The following is a 24,340-nucleotide window of genomic DNA, read 5'->3' on the forward strand; positions in this document are numbered from 1 at the left end:
ATGAATTTGGATAATGGGGCTTCCAAGCTTGGTGAAACTGGCTATACAAAATGCCAAAACAATACAGATTCAAATAATGATGAGGTTATGGTTGAGGAAACTAAACCAGAACAACAAAATGAAGGGGGTACTCCAGTAGACAATTCAAACTTTGATTTGAATGTACAAAATGAAGATGTGGACTTTACCCCCAAGCTGAGGAGGAGGAACTACATGGTGGGGATTACATCCCTAACAGTTCACCCCCCTCGGAAAGCCAAAAAAAGGGTTGACACAACACACACAAAAAAACAAGAAGATTTTCCAAGGTAGGTCAAAGTGCTAGTAACCCCTTTGGATAGGGTAAGGACTCTTAGAAGAAAGCTAAGCCTAAAAAAACTTAATCAGTAATGAAAATGTTTACTATTCTTTCTTATAACTCAAAAGGTCTTGCTGCCCAAAAAGGGAAATCACTAACAGGAAATGGCTTAACCAAGAAGCCATTCTTCCTGGAGATTATTTGCCTACAAGAAGTCAAAGCTACCAAGGATATATTGATTAAGAATCTAAATCTTATATCCAAAGATTTTGTATGGTTCACCACTAAGCATAATTATAGAAAGGGAGGTGCATGTATAGGCACTTCCAATAGGGTCAAATATCAGCTAAGCAATATCTGTGTGGACAACAACAATAATTGGATAGCTGCCCAGTTTAAAAATTTTGATGGGTTTGTAGTTGTCTCCATGTATGCCCCTAACTGTTCTTTAGAAAGAGGAAAAGTTTGGGATTCCTTGCAGGTTATAAAGTGCCCCATCATACTGGCTGAGGATTTTAACATGGTGGAGTCCTTGAAGGACATGTTCTTGAAAAAGGGACATTGCATCTTAGGTACTGAGAAGGAAAAGTGGATGGAAACGAAGGCTTTACATGGACTTGTGGACATAAGTGACAGTCTAAGTTTCACTTGGTCTAATAATCAGGTAAATTCTAGCCATATGAAAGCTAAGTTAGATAGGTTTTATATTTCACCAAGTCTTCTAGCTACATTCTTTAATGCTAAGTGTAAAATGCTTAAAAACATTGTTATATTAGATCATTTCCCCATTCAGTTGAATCTATCAAATGATTCCCGAATTGTAAAATCTGGACTGGATCCATGGTTATTTAAACTAAAAGACGTTAGGGACTCTATCATGGATGTATGGGAAAACTCATTCGAATCCTTCACCTCCCCAGCTCAAGCACGGATGAGGGTTATCCAAGATACTCAAGAATTTCTTAGAAAAATTAAGGCTAGCAAGGTAATGGAGACTAGGGATGAAAGAGCAAGAAAGTATACCCTTAGTAAGTCTTTGGAAATCCAAATTCAAACACTGCACTTCTGGATAGGTCTTCTCAAGGTCAAGGAAGAATTGTGCCTTTTAGAAGATAAAGAAGCATCGAGCATTTAGATTTTCACTAGACAATGGTGGGTTGGGAAAGTTGATAAACCAACCACAGAAATGTTCAACATTCTAAAGAGAAAAACGGAGAAGGATATTGTCCCTCTCTTAACTAAGGTCAATGGTACCAAAGCTAAAGAGAATACTGAGAATCTAGTAATTGCTAAAGAATTATTCTCTAATATCTTTAGCTCTCCTAGAAATAGTAATCTAGAGTATACCAATGCAAAAGCCAAAATAGCCCTGGTTAGGAAGAAGGTGGTCTCATCTTCCATAGCCTCCCTACTTGATGGTGACCTTACTGTTGTAGAACTAGAAGACACCATGGATGCTCTAGCTAAAGGAAAGAGTCTCCCTAATGAGTTTTTTAAAAAATTTAAAGAATTCTTGATTACCCCTTGCTAGAATTATGGAAGGAACCCTTGAGATATATAGCCCTACCTCACATAATCAATGAAGGGGTGGTAAAGCTTATACAAAAGAGACATGAGAAAGATCTACTCTCGAATTGGAGATCAATCACGTGCTTGACCTCAGCATATAAAGTGTTTGCTAAGGCATTGGCTAGAAGGCTTTCTCCACATCTAAGTTCTTGGATAATGAAGGAACTCAATGAGTTTATTAAGGGAAGGTATAGCTAAGGATTTGGCCAAAAGGCTTTCTCCACATCTAAATTCTTGGATAAGGAAGGAACAGAATGTGTTTATTAAGGGAAGGTATAGCTAAGGATTTGGCCAAAAGGCTTTCTCCACATCTAAATTCTTGGATAAGGAAGGAATAGAACGGGTTTATTAAGGGAAGGTATATCCTAGATTCTATCATTGCTCTTTGGGAAGGGATTGAATATGCTCAAAAGAAGAGTCGAGACTTTGTTTTTTTTCAAAATAGATTTTGACAAAGCCTATGATAGCTTGTGGATCTATCTACCCAAAATGATACCTCCTTGACACACAAGGAGATGAAGATATATGATGAGTTGAATAAAATAAGACCTATAACTATCATACATTTGCTTACAATAAAATTTGAGCATAGGATGCATTAGTTCTACATGAGTCCATAGGTGGAATCTTTGGTCAAATTGAGGCGTGGAGTAGCTATATTTAAAGTCTCATGTCTAGGGTCACTTTATTTGTAAAATCTTGAGTCAAGATGAGGCATGGTACTACCTTCTCTAAAGTCTCGTGTCTGGGGTGAGACTTGGAGTAACATTGTAGAACTCTCACAAATTTCTTGTCTCACAAATAACAATGGTCGATTTCTCTTGACTTGCATCATGATCTCTTCTTGATCTACATATTCAATCTACAAATCCAGTCTACATAGAGAAATTAATTTTGTGTTTGTCGATTGAAAAAGGCCAATCACTCTCAGTTTTGATCTCCATGTTTGATTTATAGGTCCATAGCTTCTATATCATGCATATCTTCCTCCATACTAATCCACTTGCCTTTTAGTAGCTACAAGTGCTAATATGTAGAGATCATACGTGAAGTTTTTTGAACATTGAAGTACTTATATATCTATAAATATCAAATCCAATGTTTGCTACCTCAATGGTATATATCTAAGATCTACTGCTCCTCTATGATAGTTTGACACCATTGCATATGAATCTAGCTCTCTAGATCTTCTCTAGTCAGGAATATATTATAATGGGGCCCTCCATGACCCTACATGAGAATCCAAGCCCCAAAGTCTTAGTTTTTGATGTGCTAGACAATGCATGCCTAATTAGAGAAATGCCCCCCACCAAGCTAAACATGCAAGCTTTATTCTTTCCCTTAGTAGGAAACTAGGTTGATGTGAGAATCTATTAAGGAGATGCCTATCAAGAGCACCTGGTTTTGAAGGGTAGTCCTTCTAAATGGGAAAATGAGGGAAAAATATGAACAACTTTTTATTGCATTGACTTAAGAATGGTAGTAGGTGCCAATGGGTTTTCTCCCAAGTGGTTTGAGTGCATGGGTGTATAGATGGGTGTGTGAGTTCAACATCTGGATACTACCTTGACACATCTCACATCTTTCAAAGATCAAACCTTCTCAAAACAAAAATAAAAAATAAAAAATAAAAAAGAATGGTAGTAGGTATGCTTGGAAATTTTTTATTAAATGTGACTTTTATGTGAAGGGAGAAGTATTGAGGCCCTTCTCTCTCAAGGGTTAGATCACTTGATAACTAGGATTCTTCCAAATTGACGTATATTTAAGAAAGAAACCTCAAGACCAATCATCTCTTATTGCATGCTTTATCTATGATATGAACAAACTAGAACCTCAAAGTAAAGTGACCTCAAGACCAATCATCTCTTATTGCATGCTTTATCTATGATATGAACAAACTTAGAACCTTTGCAGTTTTTCCTCAAGAGCCTACTCTAATATTACAAATTACATAGGATCACACTTGACTTGCAAATTTACATGATAAATTAATAAAATTGTTGCAACCTTTTGGTAATTCAAATATGCAAGCACCTTATGCATGCTATGTTATTGCTAATAATCTAAAAAATCCCGCTCCTTATTTGTGCTTGCTTGCATATTGCATACTACTTACTTCTTGCACTCTTCATTGCAGGTGGTATACTTTAGCTTGCACTAAGGACATGAATGCCAAGGACAGTCATGTGTTGTCAATATAGAGTTCTTTAGGTTATTGGTGGCATCAAAGCTTCTTATTGTAAGGTATGTTGTGGTTGGAGTAGTAATAGGTGGCCTGGTTATTGAAGCTGGTGATATTTATAGGGATTCTTTTGGTGGGTTCCTATGGTAATTAGTCTCTTGGCAAGTTTCCATGGTGAGTTGAAGGTTAGAACTATTAGGTTGAGGATGAAAGAACTTGAATAGAAGTTGAAGGTGCATTACTCCTCAGGATCCTCAGTACCTACAATTAAAATACCCTTCATATAGTTGTTCCTTTAAGGACAATGCTAGTCTTTTTGTCATGCATAGGACATTTTTTGTTCCATGAAAACGTGGTGTTATCCTTCTCTTGAGGACCTAAGCCATGCATAGGTTGTGGCACTAATATTACATGAGTGCGCGTTGCTTCACAAGTGGTGATCGAAGATATTCTTCTCATACAACCCAAAAATAAGATGATAAGGAGTGCTGATTGACTTTGTTTATGTACAACATAAAATTAAAAAAAAATAGTCTTTTCAACCACAACAAAACCAAAACACCTGTACAACCAATCCAAAAAATGACAACTTTGCCTCTTGTAGCCTCTATTATAATGAAAATACACACAATGTAGAGCATCTAAAACCTTGATCAATGTTTAGAATGCAAGCTTTTAAAAAATAATTGCATAAAGTCTTTGTGCCTCTTCAGAATTATGACAATACATCGAACCTTATGCATTAAGTGTTTGAAAGTATAACAAACAAAACAAGTCTCCACAAGCTTATGTGTGACCCTCCTCTCTTCTCACATAGAAACAAGTAATCCAAATCAAGAGAAGAGCCCCTCATTCTTTACTTTCTCCGTTTATATAGAAATTTTCCCTCCTCACACTTGTGTCATGCTTTTTAAACTCTTAAAACTTTTCTTAACTTTTTTAACAAATAGCATTAAGCTTTTATTTACATTTTGCTTAACAAAAAACACTTTTGCTTCTTAATATATCTTAAACACCTAGGTCACCATGTGGATATCCTTCTCTCCTAAGAGATTGTACATGATATCCTGATAAAGGTAAGGTAGAAATGGATCACCGTCAACCACATCCATGTAGAGCTATAGTGCTTCTTGAAAATAACCCTTCAACCTCCTAAATGCGGCAGTGTTGGAGTGTTTGGGGTCAAAAGTCTACCACGAGGATAAGAGACAGTATGCTAAAGGGAGATTTAGGGAGAGAAATTGATGAAAGAGAAGGGGTTCGAAGAAATAGAAGATGTAGAAGAATACTCATAGAGGTGAAGCGTCTCAATTTATTTGTGCATCCTAAGAAGATGAATCCCTTGTAGACCAAAAATGTACATCAATCAATAGCTTCCTCTCTGTTGCCCTAAACCACCAATCTGTGACTTCCGTTGGCTCCAAAAGGGGGGTAAAATACTAGAACACTTGATCAGAATTCTCCTAGATCACTCCTTCTTCCCCAGTTCGAAGTGTTATTTGTTGCTTGTAAACTGCGATTGCACATTGCACGATTTTGCCAATCCTTCTTTTTGCAAAAAATTCCCCAAAAATGGTTGAAAGATGCTTTCTTTTTTTTATATGTTATCCTATTCTAGAAGTTATCTAAAGGTTTTGGATATTTACAATAAATAATATCCAAAATATCCAAAATAGGCTAAACTTGTCCAAAAATCTAGTATTTTTTAACCATCCACACTACGGACACTGACACTAATGACTAATATGGCAATGACTCTCCAGATCAATAAGAAAGTCGAATGAGGATGCACTCTAGAGTTTTTCACACTGTGTCCATGTAGCGGCATGACATCCACCCCCCTTAAAGCTTGCACATCCTCTAGCATGTGCCAAAGTCTTATGGATCTGTGCAGTGTTAGAAGAAGTATCCTCTGCCATGTCAATGTCTTTATCTTATACCTCTTCTTCTTCTATATTCTCATGTTCATGCTTAGTATCCAACTCCTTCAACTCATATGCTAAAGACTGCCTATGTTTAAAGAGCTTGATACATTTTCCAACCACCACTGGAATCCTTAGAGCTATCCCATCCATCTCATTTAATGCATAGGTAGCATTGTCAAAAACAAACCTTACCACATATGGACCAAACCACCACTTTTCATCTTCCGACTTGCACTATATTGATTTTTCAAGCTATAACTACACTATGAGTGGTTCTATCAGCCCATAAAGCAAAGGGTAACATTCTTGGCCATTCTTTTATCCTGCCCTTGCATGACTTTGCTAATGCCTTAATGATAGGCTGATGACCTCTTTCACTTTTGCCATTTTCTTTAGGATTGTAGGCTAAAGTTAAAGCGATCTTGATACCCAATTGTGGAAAGAAGTCATGAGCCTCATTGGCATCGAATTCTCCTCTATATGAAACCACTTTACCAACACAACCATATCTGCAAAAGAATTCTTCCAATAAGAACGTGCAAATTGCTTGAGTAGTCTTTGTACTAAGAGCTAGAACTTCCACTTGATTTGTCAAGTCTTCTTGTGCAAGCACAAGATATCTCATATTCCATAAACCTATAGGCATGCTAACTAAATCAACTACCCATTTGTAATGCGCAGACAATGGATAGGTCGGTTGCAACCCATCTCTATGATTTACCATGGAATATATCTAATAGTCACTACATGATTCCACGTAATGCTCCACATATTTATACATATTATGCCACAAATACTTCTCTTTGATCTTGGCAAATGTGCCCCAAACTCCTCCATATCCAGCGCATAAGATTTCATGAAACTCATGCATCACCTGTTGTTGTTGAGAAGCCATATCTCCCAATACACGTGTTGGAGCTCCTCTCTTTTTCTTTGCATCCTTTCATAAATATTCATCTTTTAAGAAAAACCCATCAGATATCCTTTTAATCGTTTTGAATTCATCTTGAGACCACTTATCCTTCTTTGTCATGGGGCTAAGATATTAGCCTATTTTTAGCCAATCATCCTCATACAACTCTTCCAAAAATGTGTTCTCACTAAAGCATAACACTAATGATGATGCTTTCTCTATGATGTTGCCCATCTCTTCTCCATGGGTGTAAAATCTTTTCTTACTGCTCAAATCCCTCTTACAAAAGTTATAACTATTGTATTTGCTGTTATGATAGTTGTCCACTTGCATTAATGACAGCTGTACTTACTGTTTTCAGATGTGTACTTACAGTAACAACAGCTACATACTCATTCCTTGCTATCATAAAGTCATTTTCAGCACCTATCACATCGTTCTCTTCATCTTCCATCAGGTCCTCTTCATCTTCAAACTTGCTCATGAAAGCATATTAGCCACGAGGTTTTCTCTACCTCCAATATGCTTAGAATTAGGGTTAAGTGACTTTATATATGCAATGCACCATAACATGGAAATATTGGGAGTTGAGCAATTTACTATCATGCCTAAGGGAGGTAGACAATCACTCTCTTCCACTACATGAGCTCCCATAAAATACTCCCTATCACACTTAAGGGCTATCACTACATTCCAAAGCTCTCTTTTGACTTGAGAATACCGCTGTTGCTTTTCATTGAAGACCTTTGCTTCAAACAAAATGGCATACCTATTTCCATGAGCATAATCCTAACCCACTACCCAACCAATGCCAATTGGGCTTGTATCCATGGTGAGAATAATAGGTTCCATTCTCATAATTTGCTCTCTTTAGTGTTGGGACTGAAATCAATAAGCTCTTTAACTTCTGAACTACATGCATGTGTCGTTTACCCCACCAAAACTTTTTCCCTTTTCTCAAGAGTGGATATAAACTTTCAGCCACATGAGAAAAATGTGCAATCCATATCAAGTAAAAGACACATGCACCCAAAAATCTTCACCTCAGATATATATTTGAACATGTCTCCCACATCCTTCTTATGGCATCAATCTTTACTGGTGAGGGATTTCTTCCATATGGTCCACACATGTGCCCAACAACTAATACTTCCACCACTCCAAAAACTGACTTCTCTCTTGTGGCAGAGTCAAATGCACTTCTTCGAGACAGCTGAAAATCATATCACAATTAGCAATATGATCAGCCACAAATATTCTACATCCATGGTCATTCAAATCTTCATTCTTCTCATAGATATCGCATCCTTTGATCGGCACATCATCAAGAAAGGGTAAGGTCAACTAAAGAATATACTCCCTTAAAACATTATGCATAGCATTCATCATATGCGCTACTGAATTGGTTGCTCCTCCCTGTGGAAGCATACACATCCTAACCAATCCTAAGCAGTGTCTTCATGGTAGTGATATCGCGGTTTTCCAATGCAAGGTGGAACTAATCATATCCTGAATATGAATCACCCATAGAGTAAATTAGCTTGCCTACAAATGCTTCTGCAAATTCATCCACTATTGGGCGTGATCCAACATTCCTTATGGTGACTTTATTAACTGGTTGTAAATCCTATATAAACATCAAAGCGCCATTCTTCTTTGGAACAATAAACCACCAATTCGAATATAGAGTTGAAGAAGGCTCCAAAATCCGCATTTTTATCTTCTCATTCAAAAGCTCCAGCAGCTTAGGCAAATATGCCCAAGGCACTCGAATAGGCTTTAAATTCCATGGCGCATGAGGTACTATAAAGATCACCATAGGTGCAACTAGTAAAGATTACCATAGGTGAAACTAGTAAAGATCACCATAGGTGCAACTATGGTTGGCATCACCACATCCAATTTTATCTGGCTGAAACACAAAGGCTTTTCCATGCCTTGCTAACATTTGTACGAAACAAGCTTTTTCTACAGGCAAAAGGAAGCTTGTATCACTTGTAAATTTATATCCTACTCCATGTGGATCCCGTAAACTAGGCTATTGAGTCACTTTTTGAGCCAACCCATCACTTTGAGGTGGTAAAGGCAAGCCATAGGCTTAACCTTCTTTGTAATTGTTTTCCACTTTGTATCAACCCTTGCTTCACAGCCCTGTTTTGCAGGCTAAATTGTAGCCTATAACATTCAAGCTCAACAAACTCTTGAATGACTTCATACATCTCTAAAGTGTCAACATAAGTAACCTCTTTTTTGCCATGTTTTCAATATTAATTCTTGCAAAAAAATTAGCCATAGTATCAACATCAATGAGCCTTGAAAACAACCTTGAAATACCTTCATTTATAACCATCAAATCATATATCTTCAGCCCATCCTACATATTTCTTTTTAGCCCTACACATGGCAAAAACATTCTTAAAACTGCCAAGACTACATGCTATCTATTTCTGCAATCTAGACACAAACACAATTTTCCCCTTTTTTGGAGGCATAAATATCTTCCTAGAGGCACTGCCATAGCTTCCAATTACAGCAGTGTTTCCTAAAAACCCTTAAACTCTCGTGCATTAGGTGGCATAGGATTATCCCACAGCCTATCCCAATTGTGGAGATGATTCACACAAATAGTGAGAAACTGTACCACCTTTGTATTATCTTTACTTCGTATCCAAGCATATGATGAAGTATCATCCAAGGCTTTTATTTCCAATCTTGATTTTGAAATATAGGGCTCACCCAAAATCACTCAATAGCTACATGAAACTTGCACAAAAAAATGATATTCATCCCTAATATCTCCAATAGTTATGGGTTCATTCGCACAAGCTGCATAAAGATCCTCTATTGAATTATTGGCTTCCATAAAGCCAATTTCAATCACAAGCTTGCTGTCTATACTCCTATTTAACCCATTTTCAACATCAGTCTACTCCAAGTCCGCATAACATGCATCATCATATTCCCTCTAAAGTTGTTTCTCTATGTTTTTGTCAACCTGCATCAATGCTTACAAAATTTCACCATCAAACTATCTTTTTTGTTTTAGCATATCAATGATTACATCATGAAATTCAAGCTTTGCGATTCCATGAACTTCACCAAGTGTGAATTCCACTCTACTACCAAGTATGCGATCTTCTAAGACCTTTTTAAGGTTTTTGGTAGTCTTAAGATCCAATTACAACCTGTAACTGGGCTGCTTGCCGCTATTCTTTCCTTCTTATTTCTTCTCTTGAGATGCATCCTCCATAACATGCTCATGTATGGCTGTTTCAGCCTCTTTTTACTACTCCACTTTACTTTGTGTTATACATTTAGACAAGTCTGAGGAAGGATTAGTAGTGTCCTCATCTCTTCTTCTCTTTTTGTCCACAAGAGCTTCTTGATTATGAACCTCAGCCATATAAGCATAGGCTGAAAATGAATCCATTGATGCACTCCATCCTAATTTCCCTCATATATTCTGAATTGCATCAGCCAATTCAGACTTTGTTGTTTTGCCCTTTTCCATGTAATCTAATGCTTGCATCCAAATGGGAGATTTTTCTTCAGTCATGCCTCCTTTATGAGCTTCATCAGTCCTTTCAATTCTCAACCCATATGTGGATGCATCTATGGCCACAAATGTTGTCCTTGCAGCCATCTCTTCCAACCTCTTTTGCATGCCACAATTTCCAAAATTTGGATCTATTGGAAGACCAGTTTCTATTGCATGTATTTTGCTATCTTTTCAAAAGACTAACCTTTTTTCTTCCGCTTCATGGTAGGCTATACTCCCATGATTGCTGCTCATCAGCATCCAACTATGCACACCAACTTTCAAATTCACGAAGCAAAGTTGTAGCAGCCAACCCTTTATTGGGCTTTTCAATCAAATTTGTAAATGTCTTTTTAGTTACCAATCTTGCATCTTCCAAGAAAAAATCTTCTCTCAAAGCTTTCTTAAAAGCTGCCCAATCAACATCTCTTCTATGTAACTCATCAATCCGATCATCCAATGCATGCATGGCCAAATGGGAGAAATACCAACTCCATGCATGTTGCGGTACCCCATGAAACAACATATTTACTTCGTATAATCAGATGAAGGCTGAAACATTTTGACCCTTAACCTGCATCAATTCCTATCCCATTGCCTACAATGCATTCACATCTAAGGAATCAATTATTTCTACTTTCTACCAAGTTCGCATCTACTGTTGTAACAACAATTGCTGCTATTGTTGTTGCTGCAACAAAGCAATCATATGTTGTAAAGCATTACCACTACTTGAACTTGCAAAAATCCCCATCTTTACACATGTTTCCTACTACCCACTTTCACGAATTCACTACTATCGGAGAATTTAAGGTCGAAAGTCTACCATGGGGGTAAGAGACAATAGGGTGCAGGGAGATTCACGGAGAGAGATTGATGAAAGAGAAGGGGTTTGAAGAAATAGAAGATGTATAATAATACTCATAGAGGTGAAGCCTATCAATGCATCGTAAGAAGATAAATCCCTTGTAGACCAAAAACGTGCATCAAACAGTAGCTTCTTCTCTACCCGAATTGCCAATTTGATGCTTCTGTTGGCTTCGAAAGGGGGGTAAAATACCAATACACCTTATCACAATTTTCCCGTATCACTCCTTCTTCCAATTCTGAGTCCTGTTTTTTGCTTGTAAACTGTGATTGCGCATTGCACGATTTAACAAATCCTTCTTTCTGCATAAAATCCCCCAAACATGGTTGGAAACCACTTACTTTTTTTTACATGTCATCCTATTCTAGAAGTTGTTTATAGCTTTTGGATATTCACAAGAAATAATGTCCAAAATATAAAAAATAGACTAAACTTGTCTAGAAAATCTAGTATTTTTAAACCATCCACACTACAAACATTGACACTAATGACTAATATGGAATTGACTCTCTAGATCAATAAGAAAGTTGAATGACAATGTGAAAATGAAGATGATGGAAGGTTAAGAGAGGTGATGGCTCTTAAATTCTCCCATGAACATATATAACATGAGAAAATACGGATTCCCCACCAATAGAGCATATGGCAAGTCTTACTTTATAAGTTTAAGTATGAATATAGAGGAAAAATTAGAAGAGAGTATGTATGATTTAGAAAACATATTAGAATATGAGAGAGAGAGAGAGAGAGAGAGAGAGAGAGAGAGACAAGAGGAGAAGAGGTAGAGAAAGCTTGCCATTATGTTTTCATGGAATGAGAAGATGAGAAGAGAGGGAGACAAGAGGAGAATAGGTAGAGGAAGCTTACCATTATGTTATATAATAAAAGAGACTCACTCAAAGCTTACTTCAAAGAGATGGACTAGCATGAGGGTATTCTAGAGTACTCTCATGTGCTTGTCATTGTGTTTGTGTTTCCTTACATCTCCATGGACTCCTTATATAGCCTCCATGAGAGATTAGATTAAGCTAATCTTTTTTATTAATATAATCTTAGATTATATATGGCATCTTTGAAAATATGGAGAATAGTGGATGGAACAAGTCCCCACCTTGGTCATCATGCAAGAAGCTAAGGGTGTTAGTGTCAAGATTGTGGGAGAGAAGGAACGAGTCTCACTTGTAGCTTTCTCGCTTGCACAATGGGGGAATACACACAAAGGTGGAGGCTGAAAATAGTTTTCCTCTTCTTAACTGTGTATGCTAAAAAGAACTCAAGTACATAGAAATATAAGAACCCTATATATGGGTCTCAAAACCAAACTCAACTAAGTAAGGTATCATACTAACTGAGCCACGAACTAGAGTAGATAAGGATAGCTGTCATCTAGCTATTATTCATGGGCAGTATAGCAATTGCATCTGCAACTAACAAGTCAGTGACATAAATGCACAACGGTCACCCTGGCATATCACGAGTGGAGCTCAATATCTCAACACTCCCCCTCGAGCTCAATCCCAATTCCTGCACACCAAGGAGGTCTCTGAACTTGCGCAGCTTCTCTGCACCCAATGCCTTCGTGAATATGTCAGCTACCTGATCCTCTGTGCTGACATAAACTAGATCAATAAGACTTAGTAAAACCCTCTCCCGCACATAGTGATAATGCACCTCAATGTGCTTTGTTCTAGCATGATAGACTGGGTTATTTGCCAAGTGTATACTACTCATGTTGTCACAATAAATGAAAACTCGCCCATCTGTAGGCTGATGCATATCATAAAGTAGCTTATGCAACCAAGCTACTTCACATGCAGCCATTGCTGCACCCCTGTACTCAGCCTCTGTGCTCGACAAGGCAATTGTAGGCTGTTTCTTGCTACTCCAAGTGACTGCAGCACTCCCAAAAGAGAACACATATCCACTGGTAGATTTTCTATCAGAAATACTACCAGCCCAATCAGCATCAATGTATCCATACAACTGTATCTGAATTCCAGTCTCATAAAATAGTTCATACTACAATGTGGACTTCACATACCTGAGTATGCGTCTAGCCGCATCTAAATGCGGTTTCCTTGGAGCCTGCATAAACTGACTTACCAATCCAACAGCATAGCTCAAATCTGGCCTGGTAATAGTCATATAAATCAAACTTCCTACTATGCGTCTGTACATAGTAGGGTCTTCCAGAAGCTCACCTGCATCTACACTCAGCTTCACATTCTGCTCCAAAGGAACTGAAATAGGCTTACAGCCTGTCATCCCATATTTGGACAGCATGTCCAATCCATACTGCCTCTGCAAGAGCTGTATCCCACTTGGTGATCTAATCACCTCAATGCCCAAGAAATAATGCAGCTCTCCCAAATCCTTCATCTCAAACTTCTGCTTCAGTAGCATTTTCGCATGAAGGATATTTTCATCACTGTCACCTATCATAATCAAATCATCAACATAAATGACAAGTAGCATAATACATTTCTCTATTTTTCTCACATAAAGTGAGAAATCTGCCTTGGAAATCTAAAAGCCAATAGTGACAAGATACTGTCCTATCTTGTCAGACCATGCTCTAGGTGCTTGCTTCAAGCCATACAACTATTTCTTCAACCTACAAACAAACTCAGGATGAACAGCATGCACACAACCTGGTGGCTGCTCCATATAGACCTCTTCTTGCAAATCACCATGCAAAAAGGCATTCTTTACATCCATCTGATGTAAAGACCATCCCTTTAATGCAGCCATAGCAATGACTGCTCTTATGGTTTCCATCCTTGCAACCGGACTGAATGTTTCTTCATAATCAATGCCATATGTTTGTGCATACCCCTTGACTACTAATCTTGCCTTGTATCTATTCACAGAACCATCTGCATTGTGTTTTACCTTATAAACCCACTTACAACCAATTACATTTTTATCTTTAGGCAAAGGTACCAATTCCCATGTAGCATTTGCTTCCAAGGCATCCATTTCTTCATCCATGGCTTTCTCCCATTTTTCTTTTCCCATGGCTTGCTCAAAAGAAGTGGGTTCTGGTTCCTGTATCACTTTTCCCATATATGCATAGTGAATGGCTGTAAATCCATCATATTTCAGCCTATCCACAGGATACCTAACTCTAGTAGACCTACGCAAAGTAGGTTCACTCCCAGGTGCTCTCAAAACATCCCTAGTCTTCCTTACTCCAGGTGTAACAATAGAAGGAATACCCAACTCATCATCAATGCTCTGTTCTGAGCCACTGGATTCACCATCCACATAAGAGTGGCCTACATTCACATCAAACATGGGCTGATCTACCTTCTCTTTTCCTTTTTGTGATACCTGCATACCACTATCTGCATTGCTTTGAGAAGATTCTCTTGATCTCAATCTACCTGTCCATGGCGAAGAATGTGAACCACTGTTAGAGGACGCTCCAGGTCCACTAATATCTTGTGATTGCTGCTGTGAATTCTGTGTAGCATTACCATTTTGTGCATCTACATTATCAATCACATTTACTGGTTTATACCAGCTACTCATCTCATAAAAAACAACATCTCTACTCACTGTAAACTTATGAGTAGAAGGGTTATAGCATCTATACCATTTTTTCTCTGCAGAGAGTAACCAAGAAAGATGCACTTCTCAGCTTTTGGATCCAACTTGGATCTCAACTCATCTGGCACATGAACATAGGCAATGCAACAAAAAATTTTCAAATGAGAAATATCCGGTTTCCTACCAGTATATCTCTCCTCTGGAGTCATCCCATGTATTGCTGCAATGGGAGTCCTGTTCATTATGTAGACTGATGTAGCAACTGCTTCAGCCCAGTAAAAATCTGGCAAGTCTTTTTCATTGAGCATGACACGAGATACCTCTCCAATAATCTTGTTTTTCCTTTTTGCAATTCCATTTTGTTGTGAGGTATGACTGCATGAATATTGATGCTTTATGCCATGCTCCTGCAGAAACCTTGCAAACTCATTTGAGAGGTACTCTCCCCCTCCATTTGACCTTAGGCATTTTATTTGCAGGCCTGTTTCTTTTTCAACCATAGCTTTAAGAGTTTTGAAATGCCCAAAAACTTCACTTTTCTTTTTCATGAAATACACCCAAAATTTTCTGCTATAGTCATCAATAAAAGTGACAAAATAATGACAACCTCCAAGAGATGCAGCTTTAGTAGTCCACACATCAGAGTGGATTAATTCCAATGGCTTCTTACTCTCTTAAACATGTCTAGGAAATGGTTTCCTTATCTGTTTTCCAAATTGATAGGCTTCACATACCTTATGCATTTCTGCAACCTTGAATTTAGACAATCCTGCAACAATATTTTGGGCTTGCATTGATTTAAGTTGTTGTACATTAACATGACCAATGCGCTTATGCCAGATATCAATATCTGCAACTACACCAGTCCCATGTGCAAACATTGCTGCACTCAATTCAGGCATGTCTGCATCCAACGTAAACATTCTGCCCTTCTCCTTTCCTTTTGCTATCAAGCGATTTTTATTTTTCATATCCTCAACAAAGCATCCATGAGGATTAAATCTGACCTACAAGCCCTGCTCAACCATTTGACCAACAGAAACCAGATTCTTGGTGATATTCGGGACATGAAATACATCGGACAGATATTTCTTTTTCCCATCCTGCATAGACAAAGGAATTTTTCCAATCTGCACAATAGGATGTGCAGTATCATCATCAGTCTCCACAAATCCTAGTTTTTCCATTTTCCTTGCATCCTCCATCCATTCTGCATGACCTGTCATGTGGTTTGATGCACCTGAGTCAACATACCATACATCGTTGCTTTCTTCTGCACTTGTCACAGAATTGTTCATGTGCTGCACCATAAACAAAAGCTCATTTCTGTCATCACCCTGTCTACTAGAAGATGCATAATTCCCTTATTGCAGTTTTCCATTCATGATGTCATTCTGCTTTTTATAGCAGTCTTTAGCCATATGACCCATTTTACCACAGTAGTAGCATTCAACATTACTGTTTGCATTTTGGCCTCTTTGCCATCCACCACCTCTTTGTCTCCCCCTGCCTCTAGAGTTACCATGTCCTCCTCCATAGGACTGGTTTTCTTGAGTTTGTTGCATATTCTGATTTCTACCACAGCCTCCAGATCGGCCTCCTCTATCTCTGCCTCTACCTCTTCCAACATTTGAGTAGAAGACAGCTTCTTTTGAAGTTCCTCCTGAGGAAGATGCACCACCATTTCTCTGCTCCTCAGAAATTAGAAGAGCAATCAACTCCTCAAAATCAGGAAATCTTTCACGGACGAAAATGGATGTTCGGAACTGTGCATAATCCTTTCCTAGACCATTCAAGGTCATGGAAACTAAATCATCATCTTCCACTGGCGACCCAATGGAAGCAAGTGCATCTGCGATCTTCTTCACCTTCATGTGGTAGTCATTGATGCTCATACTTTCTCTTTGCACATTGTGCAACTCTTGCTTGAGCTGCATTTTCCTAGCTTGCGTATTTGTGCTATACATTTTTGACAGAGTATCCCATGCCTCCTTTGGTGTACTTGCATCCTAAACATGCACAATCATAGAGTCTGAAATACTGATAGACAACCAGTACATACTCTATCAGTCTGAATTTTTGACCATGTTTGAAATATTCTGTCTATCAAGTACCACTTTCGTCAGTTTTGCAAATTTGCCCTTGTGAGGCTGAAGCTATGTTTTTTGCAGTGACAGAATTTTTTGCAGTGTTATGTAATGGCGTCTGATTCTCTTTCACAGATTGTCACTGAAAAGCTTGACAATAACAACTTCCAAGCATGGAAGTTTAGAATGACAAATTTCCTTATGGGAAAAGGATATTGGGAATTTGTTGCAAGAAATGAAGAAGAACCAGTTCTTCCTGATGTTCCCAAACAACAGCAAATGCAGGCATTTAAAGCATACTGAATCAGACGCCATTACAGAACACTGCAAAAAATTTTGTCACTGCAAAAAACATAGCTTCAGCCTCACAAGGGCAAATCTGCAAAACTGACAAAAGTGGTACTTGACCACACTGTCACTTCCTAGTGACGATTTTGCATCAACAGGCAATAAGGATGATTCTGTAACTCCCAATGTCTCTATGCACAGGCATACGATGCAATTTCTACAGTAAATTTTCACTGACTTGTAGAACAGTAGTCGCATAACATAAAACTGGGCCTTTTCCTGAGTGCGTGCAGAAAACTTCTGCCTCCAAAACAGGCCCCGAAATGGCCTCAAATCAAAAAAATAGGGACACCAAGGGCTAAAGGCCTCTCCCATAGCATATATTGCCCTCTTGCTACACCGCAAAGGGCATCTCAATCTGAGACAATGCACTCCTCCACTTTCCCGTTGTGCTACCTGTAGAGACTTGCTCCCAAACTAGAAAAATGAAAGTAACACTGGTCCTCTTACCAGAACACCACGAACTTGAGGCGCAGATGCTTGAAAGAAGAAAGGGCAGACCAACCTAAGGATGCAAGAGTGGACAAACAACAAAAACCACACGGGCAGGTCCCTCTTGGTATGCCTAGTCTTGGGATGCCTCGGTATTTTTGGGTTGCTCTCTGAGCTTACCTTCGATTCGGAATCAAACTCTTCACCTTCGCTAGATGGGGTAGTCTCCCTCGGTGGTCGCAACTCGGAGGGTGACTCTATTTTAAGCACTAGTGTGTTACCTGGTTGGGTTAGGCCTGCTTGTTCCATGTCTATGGCTCTTACCCATTCCAACCAAGCACGGTCACAATCCACGCGCATGACCCCTTGCTCTATTCCGAAGGTGTTCTTTCTCTTCGGCCTAGAGTATGCCCATATATGTTCTATCTATTGTCCTTTAGTGTTGTGTTCTATGGTGTCTACCTCATCCTCACCTTCGTTATTGAAGCAACAACAGTCCTTGCAGTCGTCATTGGAAGTATCTTCATCTGACCACCCATCGTCTCGTAGGTCTTGGTCTATTTCGTATGGTTGTCCAAGAATCAGGGCCCAATTGTACTTGAGGTTTAGGTCACGCACCCTAGCCCATCACCACCTTGGTTCATTCAAGAGATCTTGGAGTTGCTTGAAGTTTGCTGTTGGATTGCCTGCTAGCTTGTTGGTCAAATACTCTACGACCCCCTGGAGCTCCCTCCAGTTGGTGAGCACTTGAAAGGTGACAGGGTTGGGCCTTGTGCAAATGTTTCCTACCATCATGCAGATTGGCACTAAGGGTGCACTCTTGGGTTCTCCAATCATCTTAAAGGCCTGTTCATACTCCTCGTCAATCGAGCACGGCAAGTTGATGGTAGCAAGGACATGCATCCAATCTCACTCATCTTCGGGACATGGGATATACTTAGCTAGGGGCCCATAGGATTTCCTAATCTGGGTACCACCCGTGGAGATGGCATCGAGGTCAATTGGTGTAGTTTCCCAAGAGTCCATTTCTACCCTCAGGGTCATTGTCCTATTCCCTAGGAAGATGAGACCATTCTCCCAATCTTCTATCACTCTGGCGTTGCACATCTAAGTTTGACCCAATTGGACATCATAGTCCACTCCCTTCATGACTATAAAGTCAACCGAGAATTGGATTCTAGCAATTCTTACTGGCCAGTTTTTTAGCACCCCAAATGGCTTCACTTTCTTTCCATTAGCTAAACTGATGTTGAACCTATCAATCTCGATAGGTGGGTTCCCCCAAGTCAAGAGCACTTCATGACTCAGTATACTGACTCTCGCCCTTGTGTATACAATCCCCTTCCTTGTTATGTTGCCTATGGCTGAGACTGCCAAGACTACATGTTTCTCGGTGCCTTCCCAGAAAGTGTTAATGTGCAAGGATTTGGGCACGGAGTGTAACATCAAACTCGATATTTATGTCCCTGCATCATGTTCTTGTAGGTCTTCAGTAGCTTACTCTTATGATCCTTCAACCCACTACCTCAGGTCCTGCCATAGACTTGGTTGTTGCCTAAGTAGATCTCCCAGGTTTATCGTCACCAGGGTGGTCACTAGAGTGGTAAGGAGGTCATTGGCTACCGTCCTTCTCCTATTCTGGATCATCCTAGCCAGCATCCATGGCTAGGTTGCTGGCTTGTAGATTCAAGGCCTTGCCTAAGCCATACTTCTTGTGGCACAGCTGCATCCCTCCGTTTCAGCGGAGGGGGTGAGAGCGACGTCCTGATGTTAGAGAGATCCTCAATCTCGTCCTCCAAGATGGGCTCCGTATATTTCAGGTGTTCCTGAGCCTCCTTTACCTAGTCCTTCACCTTCTCAATGGTCTCTAGTTGGCACTTTGGGTTGGGGAACTCTCCTACCTTATCGCTTCCTTTTTCAGCAATCTTCAGGGCTGATATCTCTGCTTCAGCATCAATGACTTTCTTTCGAGTAGGTAGTGTTGTTGCGCTCTCAATTTTTAGAGTGATTTTAGCTTCGGGTCTCTAGTTGGCACTTTGGGTTGGGGTACTCTCCGACCTTAGCGCTTCCTTTTTCAGCAATCTTCAGGGCTGATATCTCTGCTTCAGCATCAATGACTTTCTTTCCAGTAGATAGTGTTGTTGCGCTCTCAGTTTTCAGCGTGATTTTAGCTTTGGGTCAATTCTTCCTCCATCTATGGCTCTTCTTCCCTATTGAGGCTGTGTCAAGATTGCTAGGGCTCAGCAGTGACATATCGACCTGCTTTGTTTGTGCATGGGTCATGACATGCAATGGGATAAGTGTATCTTTACCATCCAAATTCTCAACACCAATTAGCCCCAATGGGACGAATGGCACATTAGCTAAGTTTGAGGGTGTTTTTCACTTTGGACAGTCAACGAAGAGATGAGTGATTCCGCACTCAGGACACCTGAGGTCAGCCTTGTCTCTATTTTATTGCTTTGTTTCGGGATAGCGAGATGAGATGTGTCTCGAGTAGCTACAAGTCCAACACATGATTGGTTCGTGGGTCTACCCTCCTAAGCCTCTACCTCGTCCCCTACCCAATGCCATCACCAGTACTAGTCGATAGTTCATAAGGACTGCATTGCCCTCATTGTCATGCGAGACATAAGGGTATAGGTAAAGTTCCTCCTCATTTGGCTTTTCCACGTAGTGGATTAGAGCATCGCTTGGCAGATATGTCACATAGGGGCCTGGTGGTCTAGGTATGCCAGTAGGATTTATATCCATTCTAGGGACAACTAGCTTAGTATCGTTTGATGCAGGGAGGGCCAATGGTGCTCCCCTCCCAAAGAATTGTTGCGGCCTGCTTGCTAGGTACTACTGACTATACGATTGTGAGTACGGAAGTCTTCTAGGTAATCTACAATGTGCACTATCATGACCAAACCTACCATAGTTAGCACAAGCCGTGATCTGGGGTCTTGACACTCGGTCGACAAGTGGTTCCCACCATAGTACATGCATTGGACATGTGGTCGTGTTGATCATCTTAGCATTTCCTGCATCTTGGCTATTTCCATTTTCATGTCAGCCAATTCTTGGTTGGTGTCTGCAACCTCTCCCTTATCTTGGGTGCTTGTGCCTGATCGCTCATCGGATGCTGAAGCTCTCTCCGAACTTCTCAGGTGATTCTCATCTTGGGTCAAGTTCCTAGAGCTCCTCTCCTTCAATTGGTTGTCGACCCGAATGGCCTCTTCAAACACCCTTGCTAGCGTGTCTCACTGCAAGCTCGAGTTTCTCACCAAGGCTTTATACAACTCTCCATTTCGTATTCCACTGATAAATACCGTTGACACTGCTCTTTCGGTCGGTCGTTCACTTGTCTGGATTCTCTTAAAGAGACTCCTTACATGGGTCGCATAGTCACGTATGTCCTCTTTTTCCTTCTACTTGACATTCATAAGGCGTACTAGCAGGTTATCCGAGTATCAGGGCTCAAAAAATCTCTTAATGAAAAGGTTTTTCAATCCATTGAAGTTTACTCACTCCGTGGCATCTAGACTCGTGTACCAAGTCCAACCCTTGTCTCCCAAGCAAAGCTTGAATGCTTGAGAGCGTTGAGTCAAGTCAGTTAGACCATTGGCCTCACAGACCTGTTGGAACTGCTCTATAAAGTCATACGGATCGTTCTAGGGATGGTACTTATCAAGCTACTTCGCGACCACTGGTATCTTAGCTGGCTCTTGGAGCCTTGGTTCACCCCCAACCCCGCTAGTAGTGACGTGGCCAATGCTACAATGCTCTACTCTACTGTTGTGTTGTCTAGAAATTGCTTCGTGAGAAGCTTACTTAGCGTCAAATCTCCTTCTAGCGCTCTCTCATGGTCAGTTTGATTTTTGCCCGCTAGGTTCAGCACTCGATGTATCTCCGCATTTTTCCTCAAGATCCTTGTTTGCTGGTCCCGATTGTATTCCATTATGCTTCGCAGTGCTTTGTGGGTTAGTTTTCTTTCCTCCTCTAGGTCAGCCATAATGGCTTCTGCCGCTCTATCATGGTGCTCACACCGAGCGTGAGAGTCATAGCTACTCACCAACTGCTGGATCACTCCTAGAAAAGCTCCTAAGTCAAATTCCTCGTTCTCCCTATGGTCTGAGCTTTCCTCCGATATGGTTTGGTCCTCTTGCTCCACTAAGCTCACGATACACCTAAGGAGGTTGGGTAGAGCCAAGTATTCTGTTGCTATTCACTTAGTCCTACACTGGGCTCCAATTGTTTGTCTACATCTCCGCTAGCTGTCATTAAGGTGCTGACTCTCTCGACAACCTACACTAACTACAAGCAACTGCATCTTTCGGAATTGCCTATCCCTTGAGCCAAAATCGAGTTCCGACTATCGGGGTGGCTCACAAAGGTTAGCGCCGTTAAGATCTAGCTAGGTCTGGTGAAAACTTCCACAAGATGTGCAACAGTCTGACTCGGCCCAAATCGTCCGAGTTACAGGGGCCGAGTGGTGAACTTGGACAGTCGAATAGATATGTTCGAGGGCCGAGTGGACTGAGGACCGAATGACAGACGCGGGCTGAGGACTGAATGATAGAAGCGGGCCAAGGGATGAATGACAAAATTGGGCCAAATGAAAAAAGTGGGCCGAGTGACAAAAGTGGGCCAAGGGTCAAATATAGGACACCGAGCCAAGGGCCGAATGAAACGTTGGTCTGAATGCTTGATTTAGATGGGCCGAGCAAAGGGCGTTTGAGTACAATGTGCCGAGTGGGTGATTTGGCTGAGGGCCGATGTCATACTACTGCGCATCCGAGGTGTGGAATCCACCAAAAAGTTATGTGTGTGGGATTTGACACTTTGTACATAGTCATTATGTTTGCTCTTTTATTCCACGTGGGTAATATAGTGAAGAGGGGTTTGGTGCAAGAGGAACTTATCCGTAATGCTCTGGTTGACATGTACGCTAAATGTGACATGCTTGTAGAAGAACAGGGAGTTTTTGATAGATTGGTAACTCGAGATGCAGCCTCATGGGCTACACTTATTTCAGGATATTATGGCTTTGTGAGGAAGTACTAAACTGTTTCAAAGAGATGCAGATCGAAGTACACTGGTGGATATGTATGCCAAATGTGGGAGCTTGCTTGATGTTCAGCACACGTTTGACTACCTGCCACAACGCAATGAGTATTCTTGGAGTTCCCTTATCCTTGGCTATGTTGACATGGGGGATATGATAGTATTTTGGGCTAGCAACTGATATGGATGCAGTCAATTATTTGATGCTTGCCAATGACATGATTCATGCCCTTTATCCTAATGCTATAACAGTTGGAGAAGATGTGAGTGGAATGCCAGTCATTTCCATCCAAGTTTTGCAGATGGTGGCATAGGTTTCGATTACAGGCTCCATATGGCTGTTCCAGATAAATGGATTGAACTTCTATCAAAGAAAAAGGATGAAGACTGGCAAATGGGTGACATTGTGTATGCACTTACAAACAGGCAGTGGAAAGAGAAATGTGTTGCCTATGCGGGAAGCACACGATCAAGCTCTTGTTGGAGATAAGACAATTGCATTCTGGCTGATGGACAAGGACATGTATGATTTTATGGCCATTGATGGCCTGACCACACCAACCATTGATCGTGGTATTTCTCTGCATAAGATGATACGATTGATTACAATGAGCTTGGGTGGAGAAGGTTATCTAAACTTTATGGGAAATGAATTTGGTCACCCTGAATGGATTGACTTTCCCAAGGGAGATCAACATCTTCCCAATGGAAAATTTGTACTAGGGAACAACAATAGTTTTGACAAATGTAGACGAAGATTTGACTTGGGTGATGCAGATTACTTGAGGTATCATTGGTTGCAGGAGTTTGATTGTGCAATGCAGCAGTTGGAAGAAACATATGGGTTTATGGTCTCTGAGCATCAGTACGTGTCACGCAAAGATTAAGGAGATAAAGTTATAGTCTTTGAGAGAGAAAATTTGGTGTTCGTTTTCAATTTTCACTGGCAAAAGAGTTTTCCAGATTATAGAGTGGGTTGCGTAAAACTTGGCAAGTACAAGGTTGTTCTGAACTCAGATGAAAAGAGGTTTGGGGGAAAAACAGGCCGCTTTTTGGATGGCTATTGTGGGATCGAACCAAAGGAAAAAGCAGAAGAAAAATAGAAAAAGAGAAGAAAAAGCCATGTCTGATTGGCAGCGCAATATGGAGAACGGTACTTTTGGACTGTGATGAGAGAAAGGTGCAGAAGGAGGAGGTAGCATAATTTGGCGACTTGTTATGCCTTACTGGAAACTGTCATGGATGTGATTGTTGAAGAAAAGGGAAGCAAAGGTAATTTTGACATAGCAGTCACTTGCTAACTTAAATAGCAAGTTTTTGCTTGCAGAGAAGCCCAATATAGCTTCACAAAGATGTGTACTTTTGGAATTGACAGAAGAAGAATTTGACAAAAGGAGATGAGTTTTTGGCATCGGCTCGGATGATTGGCAGTTCTGAATAATTACTTCTGGTTTGGAAGATATTTGACAGACGCACCTCCCTCCCAGAAGAAACTCAGAGCTCAATTTCTGTCTTTGCTTCAGTATCTGTTTGGTATTACATCAGATTTTGTAGAAAGTTCTTCCATGATTGTGTA

At 40.3% G+C, this 24,340-nt stretch overlaps 1 pseudogene; it reads left to right on the top strand.

The window, feature by feature from the left end:
* On the top strand, positions 1-23,867 carry LOC148021117 (1,4-alpha-glucan-branching enzyme 1, chloroplastic/amyloplastic pseudogene; annotated as a pseudogene).
* The last annotated feature ends 473 nt before the right edge of the window (positions 23,868-24,340 follow it).

Source organism: Lygodium microphyllum, chromosome 18 (genome assembly GCF_053477565.2).
Source record: "Lygodium microphyllum isolate KBCC chromosome 18, Lygodium_microphyllum_v1.1.10, whole genome shotgun sequence".
Lineage (NCBI taxonomy): Eukaryota > Viridiplantae > Streptophyta > Polypodiopsida > Schizaeales > Lygodiaceae > Lygodium > Lygodium microphyllum.